A 25,392-nucleotide genomic window follows, 5' to 3' on the forward strand; every position below is an offset into this window, starting at 1 on the left:
TTCACTGTTGGTGTATAGAAATGCCATAGATTTCTTGGCGTTAATTTTGTATCCTGCTACCTTGCCGAATTCATTTATTAAGTCTGTTAGTTTTTTGATAGAGTCTTTCGGGTTTTTTATGTACAATATCATGTCATCTGCAAATAAGGACAGCTTTACTTCTTCTTTTCCAATTTGGATGCCTTTTATTTCTTCTTCTTGTCTAATTGCAGTGGCTAATACTTCCAGTACTATGTCAAACAGGAGTGGTGAGAGTGGGCATCCCTGTCTTGTTCCTGTTCTTAGGGGAAATGGTTTTAGTTTTTGCCCATTGAGTATGATGTTAGCTGTGGGTTTATCATATATAGCTTTTATTATGTTGAGGTATGATCCTTCTATTCCCACCTTGTTGAGAGTTTTTATCAAGAAAGGGTGTTGGATTTTGTCAAATGCTTTTTCTGCATCAATTGATATGACTATGTGATTTTTATCTTTCAATTTGTTTATGTGATGTATCACATTTATTGATTTTCAGATATTGAACCATCCTTGCATTCCTGGGATAAACCCTACTTGGTCATGGTGTATGATCTTCCTGATGTACTGCTGGATCCTATTTGCTAGAATTTTGTTGAGGATTTTGGCATCTACATTCATGAGGGATATTGGCCTGTAATTCTCTTTCATTGTGTTGTCTTTATCTGGTTTTGGTATTAGGGTGATGCTGGCTTCATAGAAGGAGCTTGGAAGTGTTCCTTCCTCTTGAATTTTTTGGAATAGTCTGAGGAGGATAGGTTTTAGTTCTTCCTTGAATGTTTGGTAAAACTCTCCTGTGAAGCCGTCTGGTCCCGGGCTTTTGTTTGCTGGAAGCTCTTTGATGACTGCTTCAATTTCTTCCATAGTTACTGGCATATTGAGCTGTTTAGATTCTTGCTGATTGAGTTTTGGAAGGTTATATTTTTCTAGGAATATGTCCATTTCCTCCAGGTTGTCCAGTTTGTTGGAATAGAGTTGTTCGTAGTATTTTTTAACAATCCTTTGTATTTCGGCGGGATCTGTTGTTATTTCACCTCTTTCATTTCTGATTTTGTTTATTTGGGTCCTCTCTCTTTGCTTCTTGGTGAGCCTGGCTAGAGGTTCATCAATCTTGTTTATCCTTTCAAAGAACCAGCTCTTGGTTTTGTTGATCTTTTGTATTGTTTCTTTGGTCTCTATGTCGTTTATCTGTGCTCTGATCTTTATTATTTCCTTCCTTCTGCTTACACTGGGCTTTTCTTGTTGCTCTTTTTCTAACTCTTTGAGTTGTTGGGTTAGGTAATTTATTACCCCTGTTTCTTGTTTTTTGCAGTAGGCTTGTAGAGCTATGAACTTCCCTCTCAAGACTGCTTTCGCTGTGTCCCATACATTTTGGATTGTAGTGTTTTCATTGTCATTTGTTGCCATGATGTTTTTTATTTCTTCTTTGATCTCTCTGGTAACCCAGTCATGGTTTAATAGCATGCTGTTTAGTCTCCATGTGTTTGATTTCTTTGGGTTGTTTTTATTGTAGTTGATTTCCAGTTTTATGCCACTGTGGTCTGAGAAGATGCTTGATATGATTTCTATCTTCTTGAATTTGAAGAGACTTTGCCTATGTCCCAACATATGGTCTATCTTTGAAAATGACCCATGTGCACTTGAGAAGAATGTATATTCTGTGGCTTTGGGGTGAAATGTTCTGAAGATGTCAATTAATTCCATCTGGTCTAGTGAGTCATTTAGGATTGATGTTTCTTTGCTGATTTTTTGTTTAGAGGATTTGTCCAATGGTGATAGTGGGGTATTAAAGTATCCTACTATGATTGTATTGCTGTCAATCTCTCCCTTGATATCCTCCAGGAGTTTTTTTATGTATTTGGGTGCTCCTGTATTGGGTGCATATACGTTTACCAGAGTTATTTCTTCTTGTTGGATTGCTCCCTTTAGTATTATGAAGTGGCCTTCCTTATCTCTTGTTATGTCCTTCAGTTTGAGATCTAATTTGTCAGATATAAGTATTGCTACCCCAGCTTTTTTTTCAGTTCCATTTGCCTGGAAAACCTTTTTCCATCCCTTCACCCTCAGTCTGTGTGCGTCTTTTTTTCTGAGGTGGGTTTCTTGTAGACAGCAGATATATGGGTCATGTTTTCTTATCCAATCCATTACCCTATGTCTTTTGATTGGGGCATTTAATCCGTTTACATTTAAAGTTATTATTGATAGGTACTTATTTGTCGCCATTCCTATTCTTTACACCTGTGTTCCTTCTTCGCTTCCTATTTCTTTTTTTTTTTACAGCAGACCCTTTAGCATTTCTTGCATTGCTGGTTTGGTGGTAATAAATTCCCTTAGTCCTTTTTTTGTCTGTGAAGCTCCTGATTTCACCTTCAATTTTGATTGACAGCCTTGCTGGGTACAGTATTCTTGGATTCAGACACTTCCTTTGCATGACTTTGTATATTTCATTCCATTCCCTTCTGGCCTGATGAGTTTCTGTTGAGAAATCAGTTGCTAGTCTGATGGGGGTTCCTTTGTATGTAACTTTCTGTCTCTCTCTGGCTGCTTTTAAGATTCTTACTTTGTTGTTGGTGTTTGCCAATTTAATTATAATGTGCTTTGGCGTCGGTCTTTTGGGGTTCATTTTGCTTGGGACTCTGTGAGCTTCTTGGATTTGTGTGGGTTTTTTCTTCTCTATATCAGGGAAATTTTCTGTCATTATTTCTTCAAATAGGTTTTCTATTCCTTGCTCAGCTTCCTTTCCTTCTGGAACCCCTATTATGCGGATGTTGTTTTGTTTTGTGTTGTCCCAAAGTTCCCTTAGGCTCTCCTCCTGCCTTTTAATTTTTTTTTCTAGAAGTTGCTCTACTTGGGTATTTTTTCCCACCTTGTCTTCTAGCTCACTGATGCGGTCCTCTGCTTCTTCTAGTCTACTCTTGATGCTTTCTATTGAGTTCTTTACAGCAGCGATGTCATTTTTCATTTCTTCTTGGTTCTTCTTCATTTCCTCTTGGTTCTTGCTCATATTGTCGAATTTGTCTTCCATTCTTTTCAGCCACCTTATGACCATTTATCTGAATTCTTTTTCTGGAAGGTTGCTTGCTTCCATTTCGTTTACTTCCTTTTCTGGTGATGCCTGCTTTTCTTTCATATGCGGGCTGTGTCTTTGTCTCCCCATGGTCTCTCTTCTCTGGGTGTCTGGTTATGTAGTTCTCTCTCTCCTGCGTCGATTTAAAGGCACAAAATACAGCACTACCAGGTACAACACACAAGGCACTGAACAGAAATGTATTCACGATATTAATAACCTCCAATAAAGGTGACCACCAGAGAAAGGCAAATTAGGGGATAGTAGAGAAAGAAGAAGAGGAAAAAGAAAGAAAGAAGAAGAAGATAAAAAGGGGGGGGGTGTCAAAATGAAATTGGGAAAAGGGAAAAAAAGAAGAAAAAAAAGTAAGAGAGACAAGAAAGAGACTAAGAGAGAAAGGGAAACAGACTATATATATTGGGGATAAAACTCCAATAGAACAATCACTTATCCCAGCAAATGCCAGCAACAAGTACCTGGGGATTAATACAAACTACAACACCAACTAATATTGAGTGAGGCAAGGGAAAACAGAGCACTAAACAAACAAAAAAATAAACAAAAGAAGAATAAGCAAAACAATCTCACAAAAAAGCATAAAAATTCGATATAATCTACATTCAAGCGAACAACAACAAAAGGACAGAGAGAAAAACAATTTTTTGGATAGTTAAGACAGCGAAGAGAGAGGTGTGTATGGACTTGGAGCAGGGAATTGGAGATTAGATATATAAGTAGGGTGAAATTTTAAAAGGGGGTAAACAGAAAGAATAGGGAAAATCTAAAGCAGGAAAGGGGTAAGATAAACAGGACACTGAAAAGGGAAAAGTGAGGAAGAGAGTGATGGCATAAAGGTAGATTTGAGATAGAGTAAAATGATGCTAAAGGAAAGATAAAAATAGAATGTAGAACATTAATCCCAAAACAAAATGAAGAGAAAATAAAATGACACTTAAAAAAAAAAAAAGATAAAATAGCAGTAGTAATAATATGGATTGAAAATAAAAATGTAATAATTAAAAAGGTAAAATCAAGTGAGGAAAAAAATTAGTTTCTTGAGTAAAAGATGCAAAAAATGAAAATAAAAAAATAAAAAATAAAAATAAAATGTGGAGTAGTGAAGGTCATTCACTTCCTCTGTCTTTCTGTTTGGCACGCCTGTTTCTCAGTCCGGACAGTATTGCAGTTCCCTGCGTTCCACTGCTCTTCAGTGTTGTAAGCCAGTCCTGATTTTAAGCAGGCGGTGTGTCTTAATTCGTATTCCTTTATTTTTGATTACACGAGGGTCAATTTGTGATTCAGCCCCTGGGTGGCAGTGTTTCTGGATTGACTTCTGGGTTTATCTATGGCCTCTCTAGGGAGTGTTAGAGCCTTCTTTCCCTGTGGCACTCACTACTGGTTTGTGGGAGTGGGCTACCTCAGAGCTGGCTCTCCGATGGTCACTCCCCGCTCCGATCCCCAGGTTCCAGAAAAACAACTTTCCCCTGCAGTCTCCCAGGGTGTCCCCAACTGGGTGAACCTATGAATTGGGCTTAGTAATCAGAAGCATGAATTTCAAGAGGAAAAAGCCCAAGTGTGCGCACTCCGTGGCTGCGCGTAAGTCTAGCACACCCCTGAAATTCTTAGGGTGTCCCTGCACTTCAGATCAAAATGGGTTGCTTTTTAGAGAGCCCTTCTGTTAGCAGCTCTGAGGACCCCCTTCCACATTCACAGATCACGCCAGCCCCAGCAGCCACCGATTTTTCTAGGCACAGACTTCCCTGGTCCTCCAGCTCCCGCAAAACGCGCATTCCTCTCTCGCGCTGGGACCAGAGACCTCACCTTATCCTAGGCGAAATCTGACCTTTCCGTGGTGGAGTGTAGAGCTCCTCTGAACCCGTGTGTTTGCGCCAATTGGGGAGTGTTGTTCTGGGGCTCGCAGCTGTTCCGTGGGTGCCGCAGTTGTGGATTCTCAGGCTTCCGATAAGCTCCACTTTCCGGTTCCAGATGGCGGCGACTCCGGGTCCAAGCCCGCAGCTCCGGGAGGGGACCCAGCCGCAGTGGGAACTGCCAGGTCAGGGGAACCCCGTCTAGCACTCTCCCACCTTCTTCTGGAGTTCAGCTGTCCCCCAAATTGCCAACAAACACTCCTAGTGCAACCCTCAGCTGTTCTTTCTTTCTGCTCCGGGACAAGGCTCGGAACACGTCTGTCTATTCCGCCGCCATTTTTCTCCCCTAATTTCCTCATTTTGATAGCCTTCTGTTTCTAGGTAGAGCTGCTACATCTCCCAGACTTTGTAGAGTGGCCTAATACAGTAGGTGTTCTGTAGGGTCCAGTGGCACAGCCTCCCCAGTAACCTGAGCTGGGCCCTCCAGGTGCACCACCACCCCCTAGCCCACCAATGTGGGTATTGAACACCCTCCTTTTGTAGTTGAGCCTTAATTGCTGTTGGCACATCAATAATGGGAGGCTTACTCCCAGGTCAATAAGATGTAAGAACTGGCTGCAGCCACTGTGTGGGATCAGCTGTGTAGGGCCCCACTCCACGGAGCAGTACTTACTTTAGCATGTTTCCGGTGCTCATTGTGTCTTGATTGCATAGCTTGTGAATGTGGTTGGGTGGTGATTCAATGTGATCTGAAGCTGTCTACAAGGTGCACTGTCTCTGGGACCTCTTGGGAGGTTCAGTCCAAGGCCAACCACTGACTGTGTTCTACCCAGGGCAGCTGCCATGTGCTACAAAGCAATCAGAAAACGACTGCTACTTGTGCAGGGATTTGAGGTGCCCAGGAGAGACAAAACTGAGAACCAAGGCCAGCTGTCACTAGTGCCAGGCCTGGGACTACTTAGGTTGAGACTCAGGGCTCGCCAAGGCTATTAGAAACAGTATGGGTAGCCAGCAAAATAGGTGGGGCAGGGTCTCAGGGAATCACCAGGGTGGGACAAAAATGTAGAGCCAGGTTGATGGAGACTCAGATATGGCATCTGCCTATAGGATTTGTAGGGGGAAGGCTCAGAAAAGGAACAATGATCTCTGCCATCTTCTGTCCTAGAGAAAGCTGCCTCTGATTACAGACAATTTAGTTTCTCCCTGTATGTCTCTGGTGACTTTTGAGCTGCTGCTGTAGTGCTGGAGCTCAGGGGGAGTGAGTCTGAGTAAGTCCAAGCATGGGCCCTTTAAGAGGAGCTGCCTGGGACTCTAGCAGCCCTCTATCTCCTTCAGCCACAATCCTCATTAGTTTTTTATAGCCAGAGTTACGAGGACTTCTCTTCCTGGCATTGGAACCCTAGGCTTTGGAGTCTAGTGTGGGACTTGGACCCCCCACTCTTCTGGGGGTGCTCTGCAGCAGAGATATCTCTCCCAATTTTATCTACCACAACTGGGTGTAGCACCAGCCCATTCCTTGTCTGTGTTCCTCCTATCATTCTCACTGTGGCTTCTTCTTTATATTCTTAATTCTAGGACTTCCATTCTCATAGATTTCAGATGGTTCTGAATGATGGTTGTTCTGTAGTTTAATTGTAATTTTGATGTGGTTATGGGATGATGTGAGTACATTTACCTATGCCTCCATCTTGACCAGAATCTGCAAAAGATTTTTTTGACAAGTAAAGTGAACCATGCCTATAAATGTAGACTTTCCTCTCTATCACTTTCTCTTTCTGCTTATCTCTGTCTCTTTTTCTCTTTAAGGGTAACTACTGGGTGGTCAATCAATTGTTCATAGTTTGCTATTCTAATATGAGAAAATATAAACATAAATATTCAAAACATACAATAATTCTGAGTGTATTAATCTTATCAATTTGATCTTGAAAATTTTATTCTTTGTAGAGAAGTTGTATGTCTATGTCCTTCTTTATATGTATGTAGCATTTATTTTAAAAAAACAAACAAACAAAAAAAACCAACATATACCAATACTTTTACCCTGGATCACTCATTTAAAGGAATTGGAAAACAAGTTTTATATAAGCAAATAATTGGAAAGATGGAACAAATGCTTTCAAACTTAGATGTTATAGCCCAAAATTTATATTGCTTTGAGCTAAATATAATAAAATATCAATAATTTCGCCGAAACCGGTTTGGCTCAGTGGATAGAGCGTCGGCCTGTGGACTGAAAGGTCCCAGGTTCGATTCCGGTCAAGGGCATGTACCTTGGTTGCGGGCACATCCCCAGTAGGGGGTGTGCAGGAGGCAGCTGATCGGTGTTTCTCTCTCATCGATGTTTCTAACTCTCTATCCCTCTCTCTTCCTCTCTGTAAAAAATCAATAAAATATATTTAAAAAAAGAATCTTATAATAAATAATTTTATGTGAACTAAAAATACACTTATATATAAATAAAAATATAGGTATGGCTATATATACTTTATAATCTTAACCAAGTACTCATGCTTCCCTCAAGAGAGGGAAGTAAAAGATGTTGAAAAGGCTTATTCAAGTGTTTTCTACATATTTGTCTGAATATTCATTTGTAACTTGTTTCTTCTTTCAAATAGCTATTGTTGGCAGACTAATAGTAGCTACTCTAATGTTTTATGAAGAAAATTATGGAGAGAAATTTCAAAATTAGGAAAATTATGTATATTTATTATATGTTCTGGGAATTAGATGAGGGCTATTATTTGAATTACTTCCTTTAGCAGGTACCTCTTCTGTATGAGTTTATATTGAAAATTACTGCTCTAAAATATAATCAAAATAATATAGCTCTGTTGTTGAATAGATTTTTTAAAATCATTTTTAATGTAATCAGTATTTCTCTGCTGATGAGGTCAAATTACTTTTTAGTGCCTCAGTTATCCCATTTATTGTCCTTTCATTCCTCCATAGACAAAGCTCATCCACATATTTTAAAAACAGAAGAAACCAAAACAAACTAAAACATGTCTCCTATTGCTGTGAGTTAAATAGCATTGAGTCTTAATTTTTCATACAAACAGTGAGGATCTCTAGTTATTACCTCACAGAACTGTTTTGCAATAAAATCTCAGGATTCTCTAACATTTAAGCCTTTGTAACCCTGCATCCCATAAGGGTCAACTATTACTAAATCATAGCTGTGCAACATCAGAATGGAGGACAAATAAATTTAGTTAATGTAGTTAAAACTGACCTAATTATTTGGGGTGGGAATATTTATCTGTAGTTGATCATTAAATAAAAAAAGGAAGAAACAGAAAATAAAAAGAAAAAAAATTATCTAAAGGAAAATCAATGTCAAATTAAGCATAGAAAGTTATGACTGTGTTAATTAACAGGACTTTGGTTGTATTCATATGACTGACATTTGGTTTAATAGTATACAGGGGTTCTGGATTGCTTTTAATATTAATACAGGTTACTATGATTCGTTTTATAGACTACATATCTAGTTTTAACCAAAATATAATTATAAGATTAAAGAAAATGTGTGCTTGCAGAACTGGCATTTAACCAAATCCAAAATCTCACAGAAGAGTATGGGTGAACAGGAGAAGAAAGTATGAGATTATCTACAGACATCCCTTTGATTAAAAAACAAACTGAAAATTGAACAAACAAAAATATCGACCGCTTATACTATACTATATAATAAAAGCCTAATATGCTAAGTGTCTGACCATTCATTTTACTGTTTGACCAGTTGCTATGATGTGCACTGACCACCAGGGAGCAGATGCTCTAACAGGTAGTTTAGCTTACTGCTGGGGTCCGGCTGATTGGGACTGGGCAAGATGGGCTGGACATGCCCTGGAGCCCTCCCACAGTCCCTTCCTGCCTGGCCAACCTTCTACAGTCCCTCCCTGGCCAGCCAACCCCAATCAGGCCTGATCTGGACTGGGCAAGATGGGCCGGACACAAACTGGAGCCCTCCTGCGGCCCCTCCCTGGCCCAAATTGTGCACGGGTGGGATCCCTCAGCCTGGCCTGCACCCCCTCACAATCTGGGAACATTTGGGGGATGTCAGAGAGCAGGTTTCAGGCTGATCCCCACAGGCCAGACCAAGGGACCCCACCAGTGCATGAATCCATGCACTGGGCCTCTAGTATAGAATATCCAGAGATAGCTTTATGTGAATTTTCTTGTGCAAGATATCACCTCCCATGTCTTTTAGTTCTTCATGGGCATTTAAACAGCATACTACAACTGTGTGAACAGATTTGAGACCTGCACCATCCTATATCCACAAGGTTCTTACCTTCTCATCTTATAGGATGGGCACTATAGGACAACTGGAAGAAACAGAAAACTATCTATAAAGAGTTTTTTTTCATATATGTATTTCCTAATGACTAGCCCATTATTAGGATTTCAAAAATGTTTGCTGATCATGGTTGATGAGCTACACAGATGTGAAAGATTTTAGCTCATGATAGACCTTTTAACATTCTATACTTTGGTGGAGAAAAAGATAAATACCACCAGTTACCATGGCCTCGCCTTCCTGAAAAGGAGTACATAAATGCATTGGGTATAGCATGCAAACAGGGCTACTGACATTTTGAATAGAGCATAGCCATACCATGGAGCTGATCAGCTGGTTATTCACACTTCTAATTAGATTGGGGTAGGAGCATAAGAGGATTTACTCAAACCTTATGCTCTCTGTTCTAATGGAGGAAAATGGCTGAGAAACTCATTTACCACTGGTGTTTTTTTATCTAAGGTTAGGCAGAGTGGAGAGTCTAATTCCACTTGTTAGTCTGTCTTTTATCACTCTGTGCTGATGAGAAAGAAAGAAAATCACTCAAAGAGCATTCTTCTATTTTTTAGAGAGAAAGGAATTTGACCACAAAGATAACAGAGTTACAGTTCTTTACTTTTAAGGGGAAACCTTTGGGGGGTGATTCCCATTCTAAAAATGCAGGCATTGCTTTTTTCTTTTGTACTCTATTAAGAATTGTGCATGAAACCACTCTGTGTAGATGGGGTCTACAGGTCAACAAAACAGTTAGAAAGGTGACAAATAGCAATTCATTTCACTGTTTGTTTTCTAGATGATGGCTGCCTCTTTCTCCTGGTGTTCCCATGTTCCTGGGGTGCCACACAATGAGTCCCATGTCCTTTTAAATAGGGGCAGAGCTGACACAGTGTAAACTAATAAATAGCACAATTGAAGTTTTCTTGGTCATGAAATACAATGGTTTCCTCTCAGTTACTTTATTCTCTTTTCACAAAGAGAAGATTTTTGTGACTTTATTCTGACATTTATGGATTTTTTTAATGAATAGTGCACCTTTCATAAAGTACAAGTTTGGCCCACATTTGAATTATGTTTGCCGAATTAGTTTCAAAACCTCCTGCCTTAAGAAAATTTCTAAATTTAGTCCTTTATCAATGATAGATTATTTCTGATGCATTACCTTCATATTTTACTTTTATTTTTAAAAAGTGGCAATAGATGGAGAAAGAAATACAGAATTTTCAACCTGAACATATGTCTAGAGATTTCTGTAGGATTAACCCAATGAGGATGCTAAATGAACCTCAAAGATGAAAAAAAATAATTATAGCTGATAAATACACTAATTTCAGTTGTCTTTGTAATTAATAGCTGTCAATCTATTCAAACAGATATTTAGTGATCCATACTGACTCAAAGATTTGCAGAAAAACCACTAGGGAAAAACAACAGCATGCCACTGTACATAAATTGCACTCCTATTGACATTTTCTCAGTTCCAGAATTTCAAAGATAGAGACAAGTCAAATATTAGAATGCCAAATACAAGAAAAGTGATATTATGATATTGATTTAATCAGAGAATACTTCCTCCAGAAATGTTAATTATCTTCTTTCCTAATCAAATTCTTATATATTTTCTAGCTCCTTTTCTCAAAGAGCTGCAGTATGACACCTGCTGTTTTTAGAACCAATATAGTTCTCAAATACATTGATTTAAGACTTTAACCCCTGCTTGGTTTATATCCTTTATACCAAACTTAGATTCCATAGTTTATCATTGCAGTCATAGGATCTTCTCTCTTTCCATAATACCCCATAGATTGCATAATAGGTCAAAATATTTGCAAACCACCCCAAGATGTTGATTATATTTTTTTCCTTCCTCATTAATGTTCAGCAAAGTGATGCGATTTTTTTTGTCAATGAATGGAAACTGAAGTGGCCTATAGCACTTCTAAGTGGAATCATATATACTCTCTACACATATACTCTTTTTTTCTTCAGTCATGAACTTAGCAGTGTCATATAGGTAGCTGTCAACTGAGTAAAGAAATTCTGGAACACAGTCACCCCTGAACCACAGTGAACAAGTAAGCTGAGCAAGAAATAATCCTTTGTTGTTGCAGACTCTGGAGCATGCAGAAGCTGCTGGAAACTGAAGCAACACATGCTTATGCTTCCTGCTGTGTAAATTGATACCAGGAGATCATTCGTGTGCTGTAACAAAATACCTATGAGCCACCACACGGCTCTCAGGACATGGCAACAAAGGTAAGAAAATAATTATTAAAGATATAAAAGTGTTTTTGAAATGGTAAAATGTTAGATAAAGTGTATATGCAATAACTTGGAAGACAAGAAATGTACCAAGTGATCGTAGGCATGGTCTAAGCTAATTCTGGGAACTAGATTTTTATTAGCGTGCTTTAGTTTGCTGTGGACTATATTTGACAAGTGACTATAAGAGATGACTTAGTCCTAGCTGGTGTGACTCAGTTGGTTGTGAGTTGTCTCATGCGCCAAGAGGTTGTTTGTTCAATTCCTGGTCAGGGTACATGCCCAGGTTGCAGGCTTGATCCCTGCTGGGGTGCGTGCAGGAGACAGCCAATTGATGTTCGCTCTTGTGTCTTTCAAGGAATTTGTTCATTTCATCTACATTTTTTAAGGTATTGGGTTAATGTTGTCCATCATATTTCCTAACCTTTTAATAGCTGTAGAATGATTTTGTGTGTGGTTATTAAAAAACACTAGATTAATTATTGATGTTCCATCTTCCATCTTTGATTTAGTAATCGGTGTTTTTTCTAATTTTTTTTCTGATTTTTCTGAATAAAAGTATATGACTTTTATTGATTCTTTTCAAAGAATCAATCAGCTTTGGTTTCATTTATTTTTTTCTATTGTTTTCTGCTTTCTATTTATATTTCTGATCTGACTATTATCATTTCCTTTGTTCTATTTATTTTTAATTTATTTTTAATTTTCTTGATTCTTAAAATGTTCATTAATTTGAGACCATGATTTTGCTCTAAGATAGTTATTTAATGCTATATGATTTTCCCTGTTTTAAAGGAGATTTTTGCTTATTATAGAACTCTAGGTTGCCAATTTTTTTAATACTTTAAAGATGTTTCTCTCTCTGTTCTTACTTGCATTATTTCTGAAGAGAAATCTCTGTCATTCTTTTTTATTTTACCTTTGAGAAAAAGTGACTTTTTTTGCTGCTTTAAAACATTTGATTCTTATAAGTACTTTTGAACAATTTGATTATTATATGTCTTGATATAGTTTTTTCATGCTTTTGCTTGAGGTTCATTGAGCTTCTTGAACTTGTGGCTTTATAATTTTCAACAATTTGTGGGGAATTATGACCATTATTTTTTCAAATATCCCTTTTATTTACTCCTCTTTTCTTTCTCCTTACGGTACTCCAGTTACATACATATTAGGCCACCAGAAGAGATACTATACCTCACTAACTCTTTTTTTTTAGTTTTTGATATTTTTTTTCTTTCTGTTTCACAGAAATATGTAATAGTTTCTATTATAATATAATTAATCACCTTGAGTAGGCATTTTGCAAAAATTCCTCCTTAGGGATGTACAATTTTCACACTTTACAAATTTGATGGCCTAAGGTTTGTTATTGTTATTTGCTTTATTTGTTTTTTCCTAATGACTCAAAAACTTTTTTTAAGATCTTCAGTTCAGAGTTGTGGCTTCTTTGTTAATATAATTTAATTAGGAAGTTAGTAAGCTTCTGATCTATTTGATTTTTGAAAGTTTCATGTACTATTATTCGTTGGGAAATATTCTCCATGCAACTATCACTATTGTATTACATCTTGCAGAGAAAGTCAAGTAATGCCTTTGATCCTGGCATATATTTTCAAGGATGTTTATCTAGCAAAGAGCTTTGGAATTTAGAGACAGTATCTAGTTCTGAAGCAAATAGCAGATTTATTTAAAATCTTAAGATAGAGTTGGTATGTCCTTACAGGCGAAGATCCAGCATGCTCACTACCCATTATAACATATTTGGGTTCTGCGAATTCAGGAACCCAACTCTCTTTGTGTATATATATGCAACTCACTTTGTGTATATATGCTTTCATATTGTCCCATGGGAACTAGGACACAGGAAACTAGTTGGGTAAAAAACAACAACAAAAACAACAACAACAACAACAAAAAACCACAATGCTAAATCTTAGCTATAACTATTGTAGTGAGTTAACATTTCTTTGTCTTTGACCTGGAATTCCCAGAATCCATGAAATTGTGTCAGGCCAAATTGTTAGCTTACAAGTAAGGTAAAACCTCAACCTCTTTACAGTTATCGGCAGTACCAACACCCATCATTTTCCTACGAGGCATTTCTCATGCCTATACATTTATTGGCTTCAGCATTCTCATACCTCTGACTCCTAGTTTAATGGTGACTTTAATAAAAGGCTTATTAAATTATTTTCATAACAAGCCTTTTATTTTACTTTGATGCAGAGCTGAGTCATTTACTTCAGCTAAAATGTCTTACTGTGCCATGTTCAATTTCAATCTTTCTTCTTTCTAGTTGGAATCCAGAGGTTTTTGGCTTTTCCACCCTTTAAGAAGGGTACTTTTTTAAAAATCCTTGCTCCAATGTATTTTTCCACTGATTTTTAGGAAGAGTGGAAAAGATAGAGAGAAACATTGATGTGAGAGAAACACATCGCTTAGTTGCTTCCTTCACGAGCCCTGACCAGGGCCCAGGCCAGGGAGGACCCTGCAACCAGCCTATGTGCCCTTGACCAGAATCAAACCCAGTACTCTTTGGTCCACAGGCTAATGAGCCAAACCAGCTAGGGCAAGAAGTGTATTCTTTGCATCCTTTTGCAATTCTGTTTGTAAATTAGTTAATTCTGTTTGTAAATCAGTGAATTTTTACTTGAAGGCATTTTTCTTATAACATCTTATTAAAAGTAGACAATAATAGCCATGTTGCACCAGCTCTCTGGCTATCTTAACCACTTGCCTCATAGCTCTAGTCCCAACACACACATTATCTTCTCCTAAGTTATTGCAAAGACAGTTTTACCAAACATTTTGTCTCTGAACAGCATGGGTCTCTATCTTTATAGCCTGTGGAAGACATTCTCTCGCTTCCCATTACTCAGGAACTCAGCTACTAACCCAACATCACACATGTTATTCTTCTTATGTTTCTCTTATAGAAGCCACTTACTTGAAGGTCCAAATTTCTATATTTACTAAGTATTATTAACTATTGAATCAATCTAACTAAAAATGTGTAACACATGTATTCTGACTAATATGAAGTCTACCTGCAGATGGACTTTCTCCAGGCAGTGATTTAATGACCCAAGCTCATTCCATTCGGTGACCATACTATTTTGAATACATGACTTCCAAAATCACTATGTCACCAATATTAATATGGTAAATACTGAGAAAGCATAAAAAATGACAACATGCATGAGGAGACTTTTAAGGGCCAGAATTGGAAGTTGTATGCGTTGCTTTCAACTATATTATTGGGCCACCTAACTGCAAGAAAATGTGGAAAACATAGTCTAGCTTTTTGTCCAGTAAGAATAGAAACTGTTTGGTGAACAGTTTACCAGTCTTTTCAATAGCATACATATATTTATTGGAACGATTGTTAAATGACACTCTCCTTTACTACATTATAAGTTTCACAAAGATAAATTTTACGTATGTTTGTTTTGTAATTCTCAGCATGTAGTGTTCAATAAAATATTTGTTAAAGAAATGAGTGAAAGAATTAAGGAGATTTAATATGCCCCCACACTTTTAGTGATAACAAAAGAGAGGCTACAGATTTATTTACTTTCTTATTTCATATAGTTTTAAAGTTTAGAAAAGATACTAAAACCTAGCCCTGCAGACTACTCTTTCAATGTTCTAGAAAATTTTATGAATGTTCATCAAAAAGTTTCATTGGCTAAAGTTATATTTATGTTCATATGCACATTGGCCTTTAGAAATATAGCAATCTAAAAATGGAATATTAAAAAAAACACAGGTTCTATTTGCAAATGGGTTAGTCTTCAACTTGAGTAGATCATGCCTCAGATTTGGCTTCCTCTAATATGTATGAGAATGTGCTCTGCCCAAATACTTAAATGCCAGGCATGAAAAGTCAGTTTACACCCAGTTTTTCCCCAGTTGCACCAATTGTTCCACCCAAGCATGATGGGCCACAATAAAATTACTTTCTGTTATCAAAATTTCCCTTTAACATCAGGCTGACTTTATATGTAAATGTGAGGTTTATTTTTCTGCACAATATAAACCTTTAATATATTCAAGGAGTTGTATAGATGGGGATAGTTTGTTCATTTCAGTCCTCCAAAGACAACATCAAATCCTGGTTACTGTAGCCACAGTAGCTGTATTGGTATGAAAAATTGTGTGTTCTTGGTATGTTTGGAACATTAGTTAAAAGCAGTGATGTATTTCCACATTGAGAGAAGGATGATGAGAAAGTCGGAAAGATAGTTCAGACTGAAGATTGTGGAGCATCGTCTACATTTCTTTCTGACAAGGTCGACTTCAAGGGCGACATTAACAACTTGTTCTCCATCTAATGACACATTTAGATTAGAGTTTGCAGTGTACACAGCTTCCATTTTTTTCTTCTACTCATTGCCAGATAAGATGCTTGATAGGCATCTCCACAGTAACCTTTCAGAATTCATTTATGTAGATGAACCAAAATAATGAAATGCCAAATGAATTAAGAATGATATTTTACACACTAACTGAAAACAATTTAAATAGTCCATATGCATAAGCTCTGTGACATGAATGATCTTTTCATTTCATAGTTTAAAAAATGAAGAATTTGTTAGTTACTATTGCTGTATTTTTGTGTGTAGAGGAGAAATGACTTCATACAGGGAATTTGCAGCTACCCTTTTCCCTGAGAGTCTTATTAGACCCACCAGAGCTAGGAATACAATAAGAATACACAACTGGAAGGTTGATTTAAATTTCTAATGCTTAAAACATACAATTACAGAAGGTTATATTTTCCTACGTTTTCTTTGCTTTTGAAATTTTTTAGCTTAGATTTCAGAAACATGTAAAATAAAAACAAGGTCAACAGTTCTAAAATTATTGTCTTCTTGTGATTCACGCGCATGCACATACACACACACACACACACACACACACACACACATATCAACAACAACTAAGGTATCATTATTTGCATCTTTTTCCTTCTACTCCATTCTGCCTCAGTTCCCTTTTCTTATGAATTCTACCTGCCTAAGATAGAGAGTAACTCAGCAGCTGCCTGTCACTAGATTTCTGACACAAGGTCCTCCTCTGTGAAAGCTTCGACAGACATATTCTGCATGTACTTCCTCTTGGAGAAATCTCAGTAAGTGTACCATGGCTTTGAGCACCTTGTATAGACCTTAAGTTGCTTCACATATATGTGTCTAAAATATCACATAGATTTCCTTAGGCAGGTACTATGTAATATCTTTCATTTAAATCTCCCATAGCACTTAATCTGTTCATGCAAGGCAAGCATTCATTAGAGAGATTTCAAAATGGGTGAGTTAAATAGAATTGCTATGTATGACCCTGAAATTGTCTGCCTTATTGACAAGAAGACACTGGGATGAATGAAGCCTGATATTTGTTGAAAGGTTGCTGAATGCCATCTTGTCTACATTTCTGTTTGTTCAAGATGGCTCCCAGCATTCTTTCATGTTCACTGGATAACTAATGTGGGACTACAACGGAGAAGCATGGGCAGATGAAATGACAGACTCATTATCATGTGTAAATGTCAACAGAGTTCATGGTGAAAAAAACACACACACCTCATAATGTGAGAATAGGCATTGGGCCATGCTTCCCCATGTACCATCTGCCGCATCACCTTTGAAGTCCTACTAAATTCTCGTCCTTTGAAGTTGGACACTCGTCCTTCTGCGCAAAGGGTGCTGCTGCATACTACAGTAGCAAGAGATGAAAGAGTGTGCCTTAGCTGTGCTGAATATACTGCGGGTGTTTTCATTTAAAGAGCTAATATCTGCCTTTGACTTAGAAAATTGTCCTCTAGTTGCAGTTCTTCATAAAGTATGTTAGGGAACACATAGATAAAACCTCGGCAGATATTTTCTTCTCATGTAATAGTTTCAATTGTAGACTATTCTTATAGAATATTATTATACTAGAGGCCCAGTGCATGAAATCCGTGCACTCAGTGGGGTCCCTCAGCCTGGCCTGCACCCTCTTGCAGTCCGGGAGCCCTCGCCAGCCGTGAGCCCGGCTTCTGGCTGAGCGGCACTCCCCCCTGTGGGAGCGCACTGACCACCAGAGGGCAGCTCCTGCATTGAGTGTCTGTTTCCTCGTGGTCAGTGGGCATCATAGTGACCATTTATTCTGCTGTTCAGTTGATTTGCATATTAGCCTTTTATTATGTAGGATGAAAGCAAATATGATAAACAACATTTAAAAAAGCAATAAAGCTGAAAAAAAACAAACACCTCTCTCCTTGACCAAGGTTTAGAAAGGTTCCTTCATGCCCCCTTTTCAACTGGGCCTTGGCCTTGGGTCTTTAGTCAGCTGAGGACAGTTTTAACAAGAATCTTGATGAGTCAGTTTAGCAAAGAACACCCATCCCTAATATCAAATCACTCTCAATATCTGATCAAATCCTCATCTGTCACCTTAGATATCTGATGACCCTGGCTTGCTTTTGGCAAGAATCATATGAAATCTATTTAACAAGAATCCCCTTGCTTTTGATTGCTCCTCTTACTAATTGTCTATCCACTGACTCATTCTACTTGTTGGTTGAAAGTCCCAACATATCCTTGCAGTATTCAGAATTGAGCCCAGTTCTATATTGGTCTCTTTATTCCAGACTGCAATAGTTTCTATTAAATTCTGCTTTTTCCACTTTAACCACTGTCTGGCTCTATTTCTCTTTAACAAAGCAAATACTTCCATTGTATAGATCAAATGACTGAAGATAGATATGGTGTGTTCTTTGTAGTGGATTATGCAAGGTACGATATCCTTCTATAGTTGTGTCTATGATATTAAAATTGCTTCCATTTGTTAGGATAGAATTAGGTTTTCAAAGAAAAAAATGTGTTATGTATATTTTATTTTTCTGCCAGAAGAGGGAATGCCAATCAGAATACACTTTATTGGGTGCCTGCAGTGCATGATACAAAGTGCTAAGCCTGGGTGCAGAACTTAAATATAAAGAAATCTAGTCCAGCTATGAATACTTTGTGTGGTTATAAAGCAAATTAATAAACATATAAATACAATATACAATACAGAGGTAGAATGTAAAGTGCTATATACATTAGTGTCACTTTTGAGTAGGGGTTGAAAAAAAGCATTTTGGAGGTGGTGGCATATAACATAAGGTATTAAGTAAATATAATTAACCATTAAAAGTGGAATGGTAATAAGTTAGAAAGAACAGAAAGGTAAGTGGGTGATGAAATTAAGGGCATTTTAGGCAAAAAACATCATGTAAGGCTGCTGGGTTTCAAGGTATTATCTATGGACACACCTTGAATCAGAAGCACTTGTGTTGGTGAGAAAAGCACATTTTCAAGTTGTCCTTAAAACCAAAAAAGGAACCTCTCTAACAGATACTTTAAAAATAAGACTTTTACAAGCACTTTCTGTTTTATTCTTATACAAATTAAGTTTGAGTCTTTGACTTAAGACACAGTAAGTACATTGCTTCCTTCAATTCAATTCAAAATAGCAAACATTTTCCCCCCAGCATCACTAACTTAGCACACAAAAAGACTGAACATCCTTCAGGAACTAGGTGACTAAGGCTATTTCAGGGGGTGGATGCTTCCATTGTTTTTAGAAAGTGATTTTCTATAAAGAATAGTAGAAAAGTGGAGAACCTAGAACTTTCAAAGGGCATGGGGAAACATTTCTGCAAACATAATTCTGAAAGTATTGCTGAGCTAACAAGAGAGGAAAGGGATCTCTAAGGAAAAATAATTAAATTTTAAAAACTCAGTAAGGAAATAAATGATAGTGACTTGAAGCAAGAAGAGACTGTAGACAAAGGAGACAATATGCCTAACATAAATCACACCAGTTCTGGGATCTACAAAAAAAGTGTGTTTTCTGTGATGCTAAGGAGTTGAATTTGTGGTGACACATTAAACTGATCTACCAAAAGGGAATAAAAATAGTGGCAGGTACAGTTTCACTCCCTGGCTCCCAACAGATCACAAAGCAACATTTTCTGGAATAATATGTCCAGCATTCCACAGATTAATCTCAATAAAAAATAATTCCTAACTCAAAATTACCAAACATGTAAGTCAAAAGCAGTAATAGTTATAAAATAATAATAATTATAGAAACAATTTAGACTATAAAGACTACAGATATTAGAATAAGTTATAAATTAATTATGCATATCAGAGCCTCTCTAGCCTGTGCACACAGGAGATACACACAGAACATTTATTTTGTGATATGAACAACAGCAACATAACAATACAAAACATGAAAACCACCAAAATATCCATAAGTAAGATAATGGATATTTACTCAATATTCATTACTCACTACAATAAAGGATAGAAAATGTGCAAACAAAACAACTCCCAAATACAATGACAATAATTAGAAATACATTTTGAAACAAATCACAGACAACATAGGATCAACAGGTTTAATCACACAATATAAGGGTATGAGGGGGAGAGGTTTTTATAGTGGCTAATTGATTAAAAAAATTGTAAAATGTAGGCTTTGTGTAAAGATACATATATATATATGTATATATATGTATGTGTGTATATATATATATATATATATATATATTTAAATTGATTTCAGATTGGAAAGGAGAGGTAGAGAGATAGAAACATCAATGATGAGAGAGAATCTTTGATTGGCTGCCCCCTGCAAATTCCCTACTGGGGATTGAGCCCACAACCCGGGCATGTGCCCTGACCTGAACCATGACATCCCGGTTCATAGTTCCACACTCAATCATTGGGCCACACTGTCTGGGCTAAACCTTAGTTCTTGATTTTTATGCACCCTGGCCAGTTTGATTCTGATGTGACCTGGTGAACACAGATTCTCTGACAAATAATTTCCCTTAAAATGGAAACAGAAATAGCTTGTGGAACATGAAGGGAACTGAATGTTCTGGCCAGAAAATGATCTCCTATGGTTAGTGAAAATAAGTATCAAGATGAAGCAGGCACATTTATTTTCAAAGCAGGAGACTATTTTTCAATCACAATATCCAATTTTTTTCATTAATGTTATTAGAAGAAAATAATTTATGGCCAAAAATAAAAAGTAAACAAACAAAATTAACAAGAGCCCTGTGTTGTTGAGCTAAGTGAGCTGATAACTATCCTAGTCAGCAATAGTAGGATTAGAAAAGTCTTATTGTTTGCAACAAATTTTATGTTTAGCTTTTTCATAAATTTTGTGCTTAGAGACTGCTTTACTTTAAGATTTTTATTTTTTTTTAAATATATATTTTATTGAATTTTTTACAGAGAGGAAGGGAGAGGGATAGAGAGTTAGGAACATCAATGAGAGAGAAACATTGATCAGCTGCCTTCTGCACACCTCCTACTGGGGATGTGCCTGCAACCAAGGTACATGCCCTTGACTGGAATTGAACCCGGGGTCTTTCAGTCCACAGGCCAATGCTCTATCCACAGAGCCAAACTGGTTAGGGCTACTTTAGGATTTTTAGAAATACATTTTAACTAGAGGCCTGGTGCATGGATTCGTGCACTGGTAGGGTTCCTCGGCCTGCAGCTCTCTGATATCACCCGAGGGGTCCTGGATTATAAGAGGGCACAGGCCAGGCTGAGGGATCCCACTGGTACATAATCAGGGCCAGAGAAGGGACCGTGGGAGGGCTCCAGGGCATATCCGGCCTCTCTCGCCCAGTCCTAATCAGCAAGACCCCAGCAGCAAAGTAACCTACTGGTTGGAGCGTCTGCCTCCTGGTGGTCAGTAAGCGCCATAGCTACCAATGGTCAAATGGTTGCTTAGGCCTATATATATATATATATATATATATATATATATAGATGACTCAGTGGTCCCATTGACTAATCCCTGGTGATTGTGAATTTTCACATGTGCCTAACTGGAGAGACAATATTTAATTGCCCATTGAGAGCTAGGCAGACAACCCAAGGTGATTAGAAAGGTAACCTAAAAATGCTTGTTTTAAACTCTATTTTGAATTTGTTGTCCTTCCTTTTGTTTGTATCAAATACTTGTTGATTGCTTCAACTTTTCACTTTAATACTATATAGATATAGATTTAGATAACAGACTCCAGAAATGCAGAGCAATTCTGAAATGGAGGCACCGCAGAACAACAAGTGTATTCTTCCTCTGACATAGGTAGATGCTATGCAAAAATGCATTTCATTCTAATATCGCTCTCTCTCCAGTGTTTATTGTTAGCAGAAGCAGTGACATTTGGAAATTTAGAGACTGAAGTTTCTCAAAATCCCCATCAGTATGTCACAGTTCTCATTTTTTTTTTTTTTTTTTTTTTGGTGAGGTGTGTGATGCAAAGAACAAGCTATTCGTCCCATTCTCAGAGAAGATTCTACATGTCATCAGCCCCTATTTGAAAACATATAATTATCCAACTCTCATACTCCATGTTTAATTGCACCCTTCTGAGGAACAGTTCATAATAAATCATTATGAATTTCTGTAGGTATTTTATATTCTTCTTGTGCATCTCTTAAAAAGTACTTTCTCTTAAAATTTGACTTTCATTAATACATGGAATCCTGGGATGCTGTGGTGTTGTTGTGTAAACTTAGCTCCCTAATATTAAAAGCATACTCTTGTATCTCACTCTTGTTCTTATTTCTGATTCATGTACCTTCGACTATGATTTTCTCCCAATCCTGAATGATCCCTCCCATCCTTCAAATATAATCCATTCCTCAAATTCCACTTGAGGTTCACCTTCTTCATGTCAATGCTCTTATTTCTCTACCCTTAGCACCTCTCTCTTGGCTTCTGGTGTTGACTTCGCACTGTTGACAGATGCATGATGTGTTTATACTTGATCTCACTATAATAAAATTAAAACCTTCTCAAAAATTGATATTAGCTGAGTACTTTGCTTGGTGGTCCTCATAGGATCTTACACAGGGTCATGTGTTGGGTCACTCCTAGTAGAGGAATTAAATTGAATGGGAATGAATGAAATATAATCGAATTGAATGGAAACATTGATTTTCCAGAATAGTTTTCAAGTTGTGTTTTTCAGATTTTATTTTCTAGAGTAACAATGCTTTTTATACAAGAAACTATTTTTTTCTTAACAGTTGATTTCATGAGTGATTTTTGAATTGATTCCTTCACCAGAGGATCAAAGTCCCTAGAGAAATCCATAGCCGGTGAATACAGCAAAATGAGAAAATATTTGCATTGAGTAGAAAATCTCCTTTAGCTCAAACATCTGTGCATTTTATGAGATTTGGAAGTTAGCTAGTCTGTCTTTTTATTTCTCTGATACTGACTTGAGATGACCTTTTATAGGATGCCAGTTATTCAATGCCTATTTGATGATCCTCATCTTCCCAATATACAGCCTCTGATCTTTAACCCTTGAATGCAGCTGAAAGCCAAAGGGGAAACTCCAGCTCTTGAAAGCTTTTGGTAGTTGATTTCTCACATTATTATCATAGGGTGTTTACTCAGAATTTCTTTCATCTGAGGCTCTTTAAAATGCAGTATACACATCCTATAAGGGTTTAATCTCCAACATTTACAGGGAACTCATACAACTTAACAAAAGGAAGATAAACAACCCAATCAAAAAATGGGGAATGGACCTAAATAGATACTTGTCGAAAGAGGACATACAGAAGGCTGAGAGACATATAAAAACATGCTTAAAGTCACTAATCATCCAAGAGATGCAAATCAAAATTACAATGAGGTACCATCTCACACCTGTCAGAATGGCTATCATCAACAAATCAACAAACAATAAGTGCTGGCAAGGATGCAGAGAAAAAGGAACCTTCGTGCACTGCTGGTGGGAATGTAGATTCGAGCAGCCACTGTGGAAAACAGTATGGAGTTTCCTCAAAAAACTAAAAATGGAGCTCCTATTTGACCCAGTGATCCCACTTCTAGGAATATATCCCATGAAACTAGAAACAAGAATCAGAAAGGATATGTGCACCCCTGTGTTCATAGCAGCACAATTTACCATAGCTAAGATTTGGAAACAGCCTAGGTGCTCGTCAGCAGATGACTGGATCAAAAACTATGGTACATCTACACAATGGAATACTATGCTGCCATAAAAAGAAGGAATTCTTACCATTTGTAGCAACCTGGATGGAATTAGAGAACATTATGCTAAGTGAAATAAGCCAGTCAATGAAAGAAAAATACCACATGATCTCACTCATTTGTGGATAATAAAAAACATTATAAACCGATGAACAAAAAGATAGATACAGAGGCAGTAAAGCATCAAACAGACTGTCAAATTACAGCGGTAAGGTTAGGAAGAGGTGGGGGAAATAACAGATCAACCAAAGGACTTACATGCATGCATATAAGAATAATCAACGGATGCAAAACATTGGGGGGGGGTGTGAGGGCATGTATGGGAGTGGGGTGGGGGGCAATGGTAAGATATGTACACATATAATACCTTAATAAAAAAAAAAAAAACTAAAAATGGAGCTCCCATTTGACCCAGTGATCTCACTTCTAGGAATATATCCCAAGAAACTAGAAACATCAATCAGAAAGGATATATGCACCCCTATGTTCATAGCAGCACAATTTACAATAACTAGGATTTGGAAACAGCCTAAGTGCCCATCAGCAGATGAGTGATTAAAAAACTGTGGTAGATCTACACATTGGAATACTACGCTGCTATAAAAAGGAAGGAACTCCTACCATTTGCAACAGCATGGATGGACCTGGAGAGCATTATGCTAAGCAAAATAAGCTAGTCAGAGAAAGATAAATATCACATGATCTCACTCATTTGTGAAATATAATGAACAACATAAACTGATGAACAAAAACAGATCCAGAGACAAGTATCAATCAAACCAACAAACCTCAGAGGGAATGTAGGGGAGGGTGGGGGTAAAGGAGAGAGATCAACCAAAGGACTTGCATGCATGCATATAAGCATAACCAATGGACACAGACATCAAGAGGGTCAGGGCATGAGTGGGGAGTGGGGGGAAATGGGGGAATAAGGACACATATGTAATACCATAATCAATAAAGAAAAGAAAATAAAAAAAATCTGCATTAAATTTTATTTCAGAAAATAAAAATTAAAATGCAGTATACACTCATTACTAATTATAAACAGAACATCCACCATGACATCATGCATTACTTTTCAATCTTTTTTTCTATAACCATCTCACTTCTTTTCATTACTCCTACTTATTTTTTTTCTTTCTCCTTATCCTTACGCTATATTTATTTTGAAATCAGTAAGAAAAAAAATACTTGTAATTATATATTAATGAGCATGGATGGGTAGAAGGACCAAAAATATCAGGGTTCCCTGTCTCTGGAAAACTACTCCTATGAGCAGATAACTTACCTTTTCAGAGTTTCAGCTTCTTCTTCTGTAATTATAACTGAATTGTATGCTCTTTACTGTCATAGTTCTGTCTAATGGTCTGTGAGTCTAATTTGCCTCTTTGTTCTAGGATAAATCTTAAGAGAGGATTTGCCCTTGGGAAACCTGAAAACTGGGTGGAATTTATTTTTAAAGATCCCTCTCCCATTTTTGTTCCTGGCTCTTGTTCTGAAATCATTGTCATGGAAGTAATGCCTGCCTGCTTTTGAATCCTGCCCAAGGGCCCATGTGTTACCACTGAAGCAGGACTCTCTGTCTCTGCACAGCTTCCCATGTTTTCTCTCTTGAGCAGTCTCCATCATGCTATTCCCATCCTTTATTTATTGAAATCAGGACAATTCTAGAGAATTATCAATCTAAAAAATTTAAGATAAAGTAATAAAATTCATATTCCCCATGGGAGAAGTTATTATCAAAATATTGAAACCAAAATGTGGTGTGTTGAGTCCAAGTTCATTGCCTCACAAAA

The 25,392-nt window shown here is 37.3% G+C and overlaps 1 long non-coding RNA gene across 1 annotated transcript in view; it reads right to left on the reverse strand.

Moving 5' to 3' along the window:
- The window catches only part of LOC308256309, a 40,685-nt gene extending 15,676 nt beyond the window's left edge, over positions 1-25,009 (reverse strand). Inside the window, exon 1 of the long non-coding RNA XR_013961440.1 lies at positions 24,885-25,009. This is a non-coding gene — a long non-coding RNA (uncharacterized lncRNA). The remainder of the gene's footprint in view (positions 1-24,884) is intronic.
- Between the last annotated feature and the right edge of the window lie 383 nt (positions 25,010-25,392).

Source organism: Plecotus auritus, assembly GCF_963455305.1.
Source record: "Plecotus auritus genome assembly, chromosome: 8".
Lineage (NCBI taxonomy): Eukaryota > Metazoa > Chordata > Mammalia > Chiroptera > Vespertilionidae > Plecotus > Plecotus auritus.